Genomic DNA, 12,422 nt, shown 5'->3' on the forward strand with positions numbered 1-12,422 from the left:
GCCAGCAGGGTATGTTGTCAAAACAGCCTGCATTTGACAAGTGGGATCTAATAGGCCTCTCGAGAGTTGGTGACATATGTGTAGGAGGTAAAGTGCTCCCGGTCAGTAACCTTCAGAGGGACTACCAATTGCAAGACTGACAAACTTTTTGCTACCTCCAGGCCCAGATCGCATTGCGGGCAGCGATACCCAAGGGACCTGACTGTCTCCTCGCCCCTAGAGGACAGACTATTAGATGACTACATCCAGGAAAAATCCATTTCATTGACATATCACAAGATACTTAATAATACACCGGACACCCTGAGTAAAACTCGTGCAAAATGGGTAGATGATGTTGGGGATATTAGTGACAAAGACTGGCAGGAAGGATGGCTTCTAATCGTTATGTGGCGATCCGATCTCAATTTAAACTCATCCAACTTCAACTGTTACATAGAGCCTATCACACTAACTCAGTGCTTGTCAAGATGGGGGTTCTAGGCTCCACAGACTGTCCTAGAGGATGCGGTCACACCAGGACTTTCTACACAAATGGTCGGAATGCCCGATCCTTCAGAAGTACTGGGGAAAGGTCTAATCAGTGCTGTCTCTGATTTTTTCATAAACCCCTCGATGTTTCTCCCCGGCATTGTCTTCTTAATATCTGGGAGGCTACCAACTTGTCGAGGACTGAGAGGTTGTGGGTCTCTTTGGGTTGTATGGTGGCAAAACGCAATATAGCCAGAACATGGAAAGGAGTCACCAAGCTAAGGTTCGGTGACTGTGAATCGGATATGGATTGGTACATGCAAGCGGAGTAAGTTATATATGGGAGCATGGGATGCCCACACAAATGGACTGGAATTTGGGTTCCTTGGAATGAAAGCAGAGGCCTGATATGTACTCGTTTCAGCGATGATCCCCACTATCAGTAGATCACTGAGCTTGGTAATTTTTTCTACACTATGGGAAGTATGAAACACGCGATTATATTGTAAACCATGTTAATCGATATGACAATTGCCTTACTAAAGTAATAAGATCGCCAACATTGTTGGAGACTGCACTGCACTTTCTTTTTGTCTCTAATGCTTTTATTTTGTTATAGCAATAAAAAACAAGTTTACAAAAAAAAACAGTATCAGCCAGGACACCGAGGTGCCAGTAAGTCAACTTTCTAATGGTGAAAAGCGTGTAAAATGTGTGGGTGTAACATCCTGAGCTACAATGACTACCAACGCACGTTAGTGATGTGCGAGGATACTAAGAAAGGGGAAGGTGGCACATCTTTGTGTTTGTAGCAAAGTTATGGCATAATCACGATTCGTCCTAAAAAAGAGCAGAAGGCTTTTCAAACATTGGCTGATGATGATCCATCACTATTAAGGCGGTAGACAAGGGGGGTGTCTTCATGATTATGAGTACATCATCATATCGCACTAAATGTCTGCCGCCAGCTCGAACACAGATGCTTCTATCGATCAATTAGAATTGACCTGACCAACAGACTCATGCAGGAGATCGCCAATCTTACTAAAGAGGCCAACGACGAAGGCTGGATTACACCTCAAGAAACAAGCTATCTTACTACTTCACACTCAGTGACGCCTTATTTTTATATTTTACCAAAAATACACAAGTTACAAAGGCCCCCTCTTGGGCGACCTACCATTCCCGGTAATGGGTCTCTTCTCGAACGCTCTCTACCTTTGTCGACCATTTCCTCCGCCCAATTGAGCGTGAGATGCCCACATATCTTCAGGATACAAAAGATATCCTTAGACTGCTATCAGAGACTCCGTTTGTTGTCACCAGAAGTACCTGGTCTCGTTCCACGTTGAGTCACTCTATACCTGCATCCCCCAAGATGAGACATTGTTCCAGGGGCACACCAGCACCTGAGCTGGTGAAACTCCGGACAAGGGAGAGGGGTGTAACCACCCCCTTCGTGGTCCCACCCATGGGCAGGACCTAGTCGCGTGCCAGCCCCTTTTCTTAGAATAAAGGTAGGAGCGGGCCCCCTTCCCAAATTAGATAATTCTGAATCTTGAACTACTTTCCACGAAAGGAACTCTTGATACTTTCTGAAGACTCTCCCTTGTGGCTAAGGAGTAGCCACCCTGCACCCGCAGGCACCATTTAAGCATCGCGGTTTGCTGTAAGTCCATCCTCCGGATCAAGACTGCCCAGCTCGACGAGACCCGGATTCCCTGGCATCTCTGACCTCTACCTACATCATCAGCCCAGCTGAGATTCGTGGGTGTGACGAGACCTGAGGGACCGGCCATCTTCAAAACTGCATGACGCTTAACCAGCACGACCGCCGAGGGATCCTCGAGTGAGTGCTTTGGGGTTTGAGAAGCCCTAACCCTGAGCAGCTCCAGCACCGAAGTCCAGCCCCCCAGCATCCACGAGATCTGCGTGGGGCCCTTCTGCTCTTTGCTGCTCACCGCATTGTCCGACCACTTGCCTGCTGGCTAGTAGCCCTCTTGACGACATACCACAACGATTTCATCGCTGGTCTGGTTGCTCCAGACTGGCCCTTGCTCCCCTCCAACAGAGGAGCACCCCGGACCCTCCCGGTCCACTCCAGACGCCATCTTGACTCCACTGCGTGGGCTTGCCTTTGCCAAGGCAAGGTGCCATCCTGGTGCCCACACAATCACTGGCTAGTGATTAAGAAATGCGTTACTTACCTGTAACAGCAGTTATCCAGTATTGGTGTCTTTCATAGATTCACATGCCTGAATCATTCCCCGTCGTCGAGACGGGAGCCTCCGGTAAATAAAAAAGTAATGTCCATAAACATACATAGAGAGAAAGGGTCCAAGGGTCTCCCCTTAGTAGCCTTTCCTTGTCCTTATGTAAAAAGGACCGAACTCTCACAGTCAGCCAATCAGCTCCGACCTCCCTCTAGAACCTTCCTGGGAGGAGCCTCAGTCCCTCAGATTTTCGTACGCACCCAGCTAGGTTGGCGTAATATAGTCCGAGAGGGAAGTGAGTCCTTCCAGGGGAGGCGGGAGGGTTGCATGTGAACCTATGAAAGACACCAATACTGGATAACTGCTGTTACAGGTAAGTAACGCATTTCTTATCCAGTATTAGGGGTGTCTTTCATAGATTCACATGCCTGAATCAGAATAGCTAGCAATCATGGTAGCACATTTGTAAAACAGAGTTGCTCTGCCGTCATGGTAGATAATGCATATAATATCATACAATAAAGAGACAGCATAGATAGAATATCATCAGAGCAATAATGTGCATACCTGGAAGGCGAGATGTAGGAAGGCTCACCTTACTGAAAGAGATGGCGAAGCACCGCCTGGCCCACTGCCGCATCCTTCTGGAGTTCGATATCCAGGCAGTAGTGTCTGGAGAAAGTATGCGGTGACTTCCAAGTCGCCGCTCTGCAGATGTCCACGATCGGCACTCCAGCGAACAGTGCTGCTGACGTGGACATCGCTCTGGTTGAGTGAGCCAGAACACGGTCATTCAAAGGCCGGCCGGCCTTGTCGTGGCAGAATGAAATCGCCGAGGAGATCCATCTGGAGATGCTTTGCTTCGTGAGGGGCAGGCCCATTCGTGGTCTGCTGTATGCCACGAACAGCTGTGAGGATTTCCTGAGAGCCTTAGTCTTGTCCAGGTAGAACTTTAGGCACCTCATAAGGTCCAAAGAATGCAGCGACCTTTCCGCTGCTGTGGAAGGGTTGGCAAAGAAGGACCTAAGGACTATTGGTTCGTTGAGATGAAAGTCCGAAGGTACTTTTGGAATGAACTTAGGGTTTGGTCGCAGTATCACCCTGTCATGTCTGAATTGCATATATGGTTCCTGAATGGACAAGGCTTGCAGCTCGCTAACCCTTCTGGCCGAAGTTAGAGCGAGCAAGAGCGCTGTTTTCCATGAGATGTGTTTAAGAGAAGCCCGGTGAATGGGCTCAAACGGGTGACGCATGAGCTGGTTGAGTACCAGGTTAAGCTGCCATGTGGGAGGTACTTTCCGAGGCCTCGGAAAGGATCTGTATAGCCCTTTGAGGAATTGCTTGACCAGCCGACTAGACCACAGAGAAGGTCCTGTGACAGTTCTGGTGAACCTCGAGATTGCTGCCAGGTGAACCTTGATGGACGCATGCGCCAGTCCCGACTGGGCCAAATGCAGGAGGTATGGTAATATCTGTTCAGATGTGATGGCGAGGGGCCGTAGGCCCTGGTCTGAACACCAAATGCAGAACCTCTTCCATTTGAGACAGTAGGTCTTGTTCGTACTGTCTGCCCTTGCTTTGGCTAGTACATCCCTGCAGTCTTGTGGGATATTCAGGCCACCGAACTCTCTGTGCTCAGGAGCCAGGCTGATAATTTGAGCGATTGGAGGTTCGGGTGTTGCACTTGCCCGTTGGACATCGTCAGAAGGGCCGGGTGTTGGTTCAGGCGAATCGGTGATCTGATGGAGAGTCGAAGCAGATCCGAGAACCAGTGTTGCCTCGGCCAGAACGGGGCAATCAGGATCAGGGTACATGGTTCCACCTTCATTTTCCTGAGGAGCCGTGGGATCATCGGGAATGGAGGAAAGGCGTATGCAAAGGCGCTGTACCATCCGATGGAAAATGCATTTCCTAGTGATCCTTGTTGGGGATGCCAACTTGCGTAGCTTGGGCATTTGGCGTTCCTCTTGGTGGCAAAGAGGTCGATGTTTGGGACTCCCCAAAGAGAAAAGATGTGAGTGAGGGCGCTGTCTGATAGTTCCCACTCGTGGGAGAGGGACTTTTGCCTGCTCAGGGCGTCCGCAATGGTATTGTCCTTTCCCGGGACATATTCCGCTTTGAGTTGGATTTCGTGCAGCACTAGCCAGTTCCAGATCCTTTGCGATTCGCGTGAGAGAGAGAGCGAACACGTTCCCCCTTGTTTGTTTAGATAGTGCATCGTCGTGGTGTTGTCTGTCCTGACGAGCACTGGGGATTTCTGGATGCGGGGCAAGAAGGCTTGGAGAGCCAGATACACGGCTCTTAGCTCCAAGAGGTTTATATGGAGCGATTGCTCTTGAGAGTCCCATTTGCCGCTGATCTGTAGGTCCTGGAGCACCGCGCCCCATCCCTCTAGGGAGGCGTCTGTTATCACCAGCGGTGATGCTGGAAGGAGAAACGGTAAGCCCACAGTTAGATTCCGGCGACGTGTCCACCATTGCAGAGCTTTGGAAATTTTCGGTGTGATCCGAAGGATGTCTTCGAAGGAGCCAGTGCTTTGAGTCCATTGGCTCGCGAGTGCCTCCTGCAAGGGCCGCATTCTGAGCCTGCAGTGCGGGATGAGGAGTATGCAGGAAGACATCATCCCCAGGAGGGAGGTGTAAGTCCGAACTTTCAGGTGCGTTGTCTTTGCCACAGCCGTGGCCAGAGATAAGATCTTGTCTGTCCTCTCTTTCGAGGGGAAGGCTCTTGTGCACTCTGTGTCCAACGTGGCCCCTAGGAAGGTAATCTTCGTTGCGGGGACCATGCAGGATTTTTTGAGATTGAGCGTCAATCCCAGATTTTGAAAGAGATTGGTGCAGGCGTTGGAGGATGTGATTGCGTCTCCAGGTGAGGGTGCTTTCACCAGCCAGTCGTCTAGGTAGGGGAAGACCTGGTGGCCCAGTTGACGCAGGAAGGCTGCCACTGGCGCAAGGCATTTCGTGAAAATGCGCAGCGCGGACTTGAGGCCGAACGGCAGGACTTTGAACTGATAGTGACGGCCCGCCACCTCGAATCTTAGGAATTTCCGGTGATTTCTGAGGATGGGGATGTGGTAGTATGCATCCTGGAGGTCCAGTGATACCATGAAGTCTCCTTCCTCTAGAATGCCCAGGATTTCTTGAATCGTCACCATCCTGAACGATTGGCTCCGCAGGAAGGTGTTGAGTGCCCGGAGATCCAGGATGGGCCTCCACTTGTTTTCTTTTTGTCGTACAAGAAAGAAGTGGGAGTAAAATCCTTTCCCCTTTGAGGATGTCGGAACCTTTTCGATTGCTCCTTTTTGTAGCATTGTCGAAAGCTCCTTCAGAAGCAGGCGTGGGTGTTTGTGTGTCCGTCTGCGTGGAGGGGTATTGGGAGGGATGGAGGTGAATTCGAGAGAGTGGCCGAATCGAATAATTTGAAGAACCCACCGGTCCGTGGTGATGTACTGCCAATTGTTGAGGAAATGGGTCAGCTTTCCTCCAATTTGAAAGGATGGAGAGGGTGTTTGGACTGGCTGGAGTAGTCGGTCACTGGCGGCCGCCAGCGCACCTCTTGGCATTTTTACCTCTGTAGGTTGATCTACCAAATGAAGACTGTCGGCCTTGCTGTTGTTTGTTTTGGTACTGGCCTTTGTGACTGTATGAGAACGAGGACCTGTTCTGATATGAACCTCGATAGGAGGACTGACCTTTGGGCCTGCTGCCCCGAAAGGACTGGTTTCTAGACTGCAGAGTGCCCAGTGCCCTTGCCGTGTCTGTGTCCTTCTTAATGGCCTGCAGAGCCTCGTCGATTTTTTCTCCAAACAGGTGCTGGCCGTCGAAGGGCATGTCCAGAACCTTTGCTTGGACTTCCTGGCGGAATGAAGTCGCTCTTAGCCATCCTTGGCGTCTCAGTACAGCAGCTCCCGCGAGTTGACGGAAGCCTGTCATGGCTGCGTCGATAGCACAGTCTATGAGTTCCGCTGCAGAAGATTGACCTTCCACGAGGAGCGCTTTCACCTCACCCTGGACTTCGTCAGGTAGTTCCTTCACGTAAGGGGCAATGTCCTCCAACAGCTGGCGATTGTAACGCCCCAACAAGGCAATGGAGTTGGCCACCTTGATGGACATGGCCGATGTGGATGTGAAACGTTTTCCAATCGTGTCAAGTTTCCTGCCCTCCTTGTCCGGGGGAGCGGACAGTGGTGAGGAAGGGTTGCGGGAGTGTTTCTGGGCCGCCTGCGTCACTACCGAGTCCGGTTTGGGGTGACCATTGAGGCAAGCCGCCGCAGTGAGTGGCGCTCTGTATTTCTTATCTAGGCGTGGGACCACCGCCGGCACAGAAGCAGGAGTTAGCATTAACTTCTTTCCTTGTTCCCACAAAAATTCTATGATTGGAACAGCTTTTGCGGATTTTTGAGTCTGTTCCTTAAAGTCGTGCAGGAAACAGTCTGTTTCTGTGGATTCCACCACCATGTGGAATCTCTTCGCTGCTCTCTCCACAAGCTTGTGGAAGCCGGCAATGTCCACCGGGGGGGAGTCCGCTTGACGTGGTTGTGGTGAAGCTGGGGATGATGCTATATATTCATCCTCTTCATCCTGGTCTGAGTGGTCCGAGTGTACCTCCTGGACCTCTCCTTCCTCCAGTTCTTCCTCCTCCTCCTCATCGTCCGAAGAGACCACCACCTGAGGCTGGATGTCATGGTGGGTTTGATGGTGAAGCTGAGTTTGTTTTGGTGCGGACACCTGTACGTGGACTGAAGGTGTCTGATTCCCCTTGTCCTCTGGCGCGGGACTCTTAGGCGCTTGACTGCCTCTGTCCGCCTCCGGAAAGCGTTGCTTGTAGTCTTGCACAAGGAATCGTAAGTCATCAACCAGGGCCGCTGGTAAGCATATCATGGGGGTGACTTCTGTGCGGACACTGGTATGGACGGAGTGTTCCTGATAGGTGAAGTCTTCCTGTTCCTCATCAGTGCTTTGGCATTTTATGTGAAGGTCTGAGACCGAAGTTGCGGGATCCAGATGGTCATCCTCTTCGGATTCTTCGCTTTGGAAAATTTCTTGAGGTGGTTGCTTTTCCACTTTGCTTGGAGACGTCGTTTCCGGGGTAATTTGTGGTTTGTATGGTTTGCCAGACTGCATGGCAGAGCCTATCGTCGTCGAGGGGACCGTTGACGGTGGCAGCATCAGTGTTGGTGCCTCTACCAGTTTCGATTTTTTCCATGGCACCTGCAGTGCTCCCTTCGACGACGAGTCGTCCGTCGACGGTGTCGTCGTCGAGTCCGTCGTCGACGGAGTCTTCGGTGTCGTCGTCGAGCCATTCGTCGACGGGGTCTTCGTCGACGGAGCCGTCGACGACTAGCCTTTCGTCGACGGAGTCGTCGACGAGGTCTTCGTCGACGGTGGAGTTGACGATGGGATCTTGGTCGTCGACGACTGCGAAGTCGTCGTCGACGTCTTCGCCGACGGTGCCTTCGTAGACTATGTCCTCGTCGACGAGTCTCTCGTCGACACTCTCGTCGTCGACGGTTTCGACGACGATGGGCTCGTCGCTGACGATGGCGTCGTCGACGGTGTAGTCTTCGTTGTCGACATGGTCTTTGTCGTCGACGACGATTTTAGGAGAATAATTGAAGAAACAGGTCTACCTGAAGATGAGGAGGACGTAGTCGTCGTCATCGACGCTGAGGGCGACGACGCTGATGTGGTAGACACTGTGGTTGTGACTGAGGTAGTCCTCTGGGCTTGTCTAGAGGACGGAGCAGGCTTTTTAAAAGTTTTATCCTCCTTAGCAGACACTGAAGATGACGCAGATCTCGCCTCTGAAGACTTTTTGTGGGTCTTCGTAGGAGGAGTGTCTGAGGGGCCCGGGGAAGCTTCCCTAGGCCTCTTTTTTGAGACAGCAGAGGTCCTGGAAACACTGCTCACAGAGGAGTCCAGATTGTCTCTGTCCTTGAGCCTGTCCAACCAAATCAGAAGGCGACCTTCCCTGTCTCTCACGGTCTTTTTTGGAAAAGACCTACAGATTTTGCATTTGTCCGAATTATGGTCCGGGTAAAGGCAATACAAGCACAGGTCGTGCTGATCATCCACATGTATTCTTTTCTTGCTGCAGGAAGAGCAGGCCCTGAACAGGGCTTTCTTCTTTGAGTCAGACATGGAAGAAGCAGTAGAAAAACACACTTACTGTCAGGACAGTGTGGTGAAGAAGTCCTTGAAAAGTTTTGAGGGTTCAGAGAACACTTTCAAAGAAAGTTTGATGAATTTAGGGTAATCCTGAGGAGAGCTCAGGCTGGAGACTCCCTAGCACAACGTGCGGTAGAAAATCTGAGGGACTGAGGCTCCTCCCAGGAAGGTTCTAGAGGGAGGTCGGAGCTGATTGGCTGACTGTGAGAGTTCGGTCCTTTTTACATAAGGACAAGGAAAGGCTACTAAGGGGAGACCCTTGGACCCTTTCTCTCTATGTATGTCTATGGACATTACTTTTTTATTTACCGGAGGCTCCCGTCTCGACGACGGGGAATGATTCAGGCATGTGAATCTATGAAAGACACCCCTAATACTGGATAAGAACTGAGTCCCCTCTGCTTTCAGGTCATCTCCATCACTGATCCAGGCTTGGATCACTCCGAACATCTTCACTGGTCGCCTGCCAGCAACAACTTCTTTCAGGCTCCATAGACTACAACGAGGATTCCCGACGTCTTTTGAACCCTATGCAGCCGCAGCCCCTGGGCTAGGTAACCCGAGCATTTCCGTGCTCCAACGCAGGTTCACTATCCAAGTGTCCAGATCCTTTGTCGTTTTTAGTCTATCTAATCAGATTCGTCCGATAACAGTAACTTCAGAAATACTAGCCTCCATAGACTTTGTCCCACATCCCGCATGAGAGTGCACACTCTGCACCTGATCTCCCTAGGCCTGCTGCTCCTAACCTTAGGGTTCAGTAGTGTAGTCCTAGCGATCCTGAAGCCTCTGGATCTTGTTACTTACCTGCTAGTATTTCGCGTTCCACTTTTAGTGTATATGGTTTTTCGTGCCCCTCGGGCATTTGTGTAAATTATGCGACTTGAAGTAATTTCATAAGAGTTTTGTATTGTGCTTAGCTCCCTGACTCATAAAGAGTTCAGGGTAGACTTGTTATAAATAAATATCATTTATTTTCATAACAACTTGTGTGGTGTCCTTTCACTTGGTGTTCAAGGGGTATATGTGATGGTACACCAGCTAGCTTAACACGCCCTCTAGAGTTTAGCCTAAAGACTGCTCTTGTCCATGCTACTAGGATAGCTGGTCTATAAGGTTGACTTACAACCAATCATCAATAAGGGTCGTTTGGTATGATACACAGTGATCACTAGAATAGTGAGCACTATATATCAGGCCAACTTCTCACAGTTCGGACGAACCACTTGGCCTCCGTCCCCTGACAACATCGTAGGCTCAGGCCGTAGCCGAATGAGCTTGCCTGTAAACAATAGCAGAAGTTCCGAGAACCAAGATCGGCCAACGGGGCGCAATCGGAATCAGATGGTAACCTTCCAGCTTCATCTTGCAGAACACCTTCGGAACCAATGGTATTGGGGGGAAAAGCGTACGCACAAACTCCTGACCATTTCATGGACAGGGCATTCCCTCTTGATCCCTGTTAAGGGAACCTGCTGGCATAATATCGGCCTTCCTTGTTCTCTCTGAATGCAAATAGATCCCGTGTCGGCTTAACCCAAACTTGGAACACTGGGTTCACCTGTCCCTTTCACTGCTTCCACTCATGACAGTCCGACTGAGACATGCTTAGAGCTTTGTGGAGAACCCTGACGTGTTCAGCTCTCAAGAAATCTTGTGAAATGCGACACCTTCTCACAATTCCTGAACCTCTTGCGAGAGTGTAGCTGATTCAGTTCCTCCTTGTTTATTGATATAGTACATGCTGATGGTATTGTCGGTTTGGACTAGCAAAGAGGAACCCTCAATCCTCAGGAGGAATGCTTGGGGGGACAGAACAGCGCTGTGGAGCTCAAGCCTGTTGATCTGCTGTTGTCTTTGTCTTTGAGACTATTTTCCTTGAATTCTGCAAATCCTGCCGATGACCTCCCCATCCTTTCATGAAGTCATCAGTCGTTAAAACTAACCCTGGAATGGTTTGCAGGAACGTGCGACCCTGGGTTATATTCGCTGTCTGCGACCAGCAATGTACATAATTTATCATGCACGACGTAACCTTGAAGGTATCGTCGAACGAAACCCATTGTTTGTCTTCCTGAAAAGGTCTCATTTTGAGCCATGCTATGGGTATGAGATGTATCGCTGAAGAGCACATCTTCAGGAACGAAGCAAACATTTGAACTGAAACTGCAATTTGATGTCGTTGAGAATCCGCTCCAGAGAAAAGACGAGATGGGTACATCTACTGTGGCAATCTTGGTTTCGTGTCCTGAAGGACCTTTGAGCAGTAAATCGTCTAGATAGGGGAATACTTGCATTCCTCAAGATCTCAATGCTGCTGCCACTGGTACCAAGTACTTTGTGGAAGGTTCTCGGTGACGATCTCATCCCAAACGGGAGCACTTCGCACCTATAATGGGCGCCAGCCACGTGAAAGCGAAAATATTCGTGCAGTTTGGGGTGGACAGGTATGTGGAAATTCGCATCCTCTCCATCCAGAGAAGCCATAAAATATCCTTAGTTTAAATAACTTAATTGTTGTGAAAACGAGGGGGTGGGGGACCCCTGGACGGAGTAGTATATGGCTGTTTGGTAAATTCCAGGGAGTGGCCATTGGTTACTAGGTTTAGAACCCATTGGTCTGACATAGTTCCCTGTCACTTGTAAACAAAAACCTGAAACCTTCGGGCCCACGCCAGAAAAGGGTAAAATGATTGGAGCCCTTGATAATTAAATCTCTTTCGACCACCCTGACGGGAGAAACTAGACAGACTATCTACAGCAAGATGCCTGGCTGCAAGGCTGTACCGAGATTGATACTGCTTATTCGGTTGGTTTTGGTATCCTCCTCTTGACGAAAACCTCTTCATCTCGCTCCTCAGAAAGATCCGCGCCCATATTGAAGGGTGCTTAATGATCGTGCAGTATCAGTGCCAGGCTTTATAACTAAGAGGGCTTCTTTAAAATGTTTATCCAACCAAAAACTCTTCATCATAGGCCATGCCTAGAATCTTTTCTCAGGGCTTAAGGTAGCGGCTTTAAGCCATCCCTGGAGTCTTAGCCCTGCCTCCCCTGCTAAGTGACGGAGGTTGGTGTTCCCTATGTTCAAGGCGCAATCTAAAGTTTTTGATGCGGCATGTTCACCTTCCAACAGAATCTTTCCTGCATCCTGCCTTCGGTCCTCAGTAATGAGGTCATTGAAACTCGTTATGTCCAACCAACTTTGACGGTCATAACAACCGATCATGGATAAAGGATTGCCAGCTCTACTAGAGGCCGCTGCCAAAGTAGAGAATTTTTTACCCATAAGGTCCAGACGACATCCTTCTTTGTCAGGCGGTGTGGTGATAGGCATTGCAGGATTTTAGATTGCTGTTGAGTGGGCTGTGAAATTACTGAATTTGGTCGAACAGTTGCCTATCAGATCGGATGAGCTGCTAGTAGGTACACATCATTTCTGTTCTATGCACAGAAACACTGGAATAGACTTAGTCTATTATAGGTACCACTCTCGTAAACTTCCTGCATACCTCCTCAAAACCTTGAAGGAGATATTCTGTTTGTTCGCCTGTAGCTGGCAGTCAAAATCTAG

At 49.8% G+C, this 12,422-nt stretch overlaps 1 protein-coding gene across 1 annotated transcript in view; it reads right to left on the minus strand.

Moving 5' to 3' along the window:
- Window positions 1-12,422, minus strand: part of BRWD1 (bromodomain and WD repeat domain containing 1) — a 2,503,800-nt gene that overhangs the window by 2,012,038 nt on the left and 479,340 nt on the right. The window lies entirely within an intron of this gene.

This window comes from Lissotriton vulgaris, chromosome 8 (assembly GCF_964263255.1).
Source record: "Lissotriton vulgaris chromosome 8, aLisVul1.2, whole genome shotgun sequence".
Lineage (NCBI taxonomy): Eukaryota > Metazoa > Chordata > Amphibia > Caudata > Salamandridae > Lissotriton > Lissotriton vulgaris.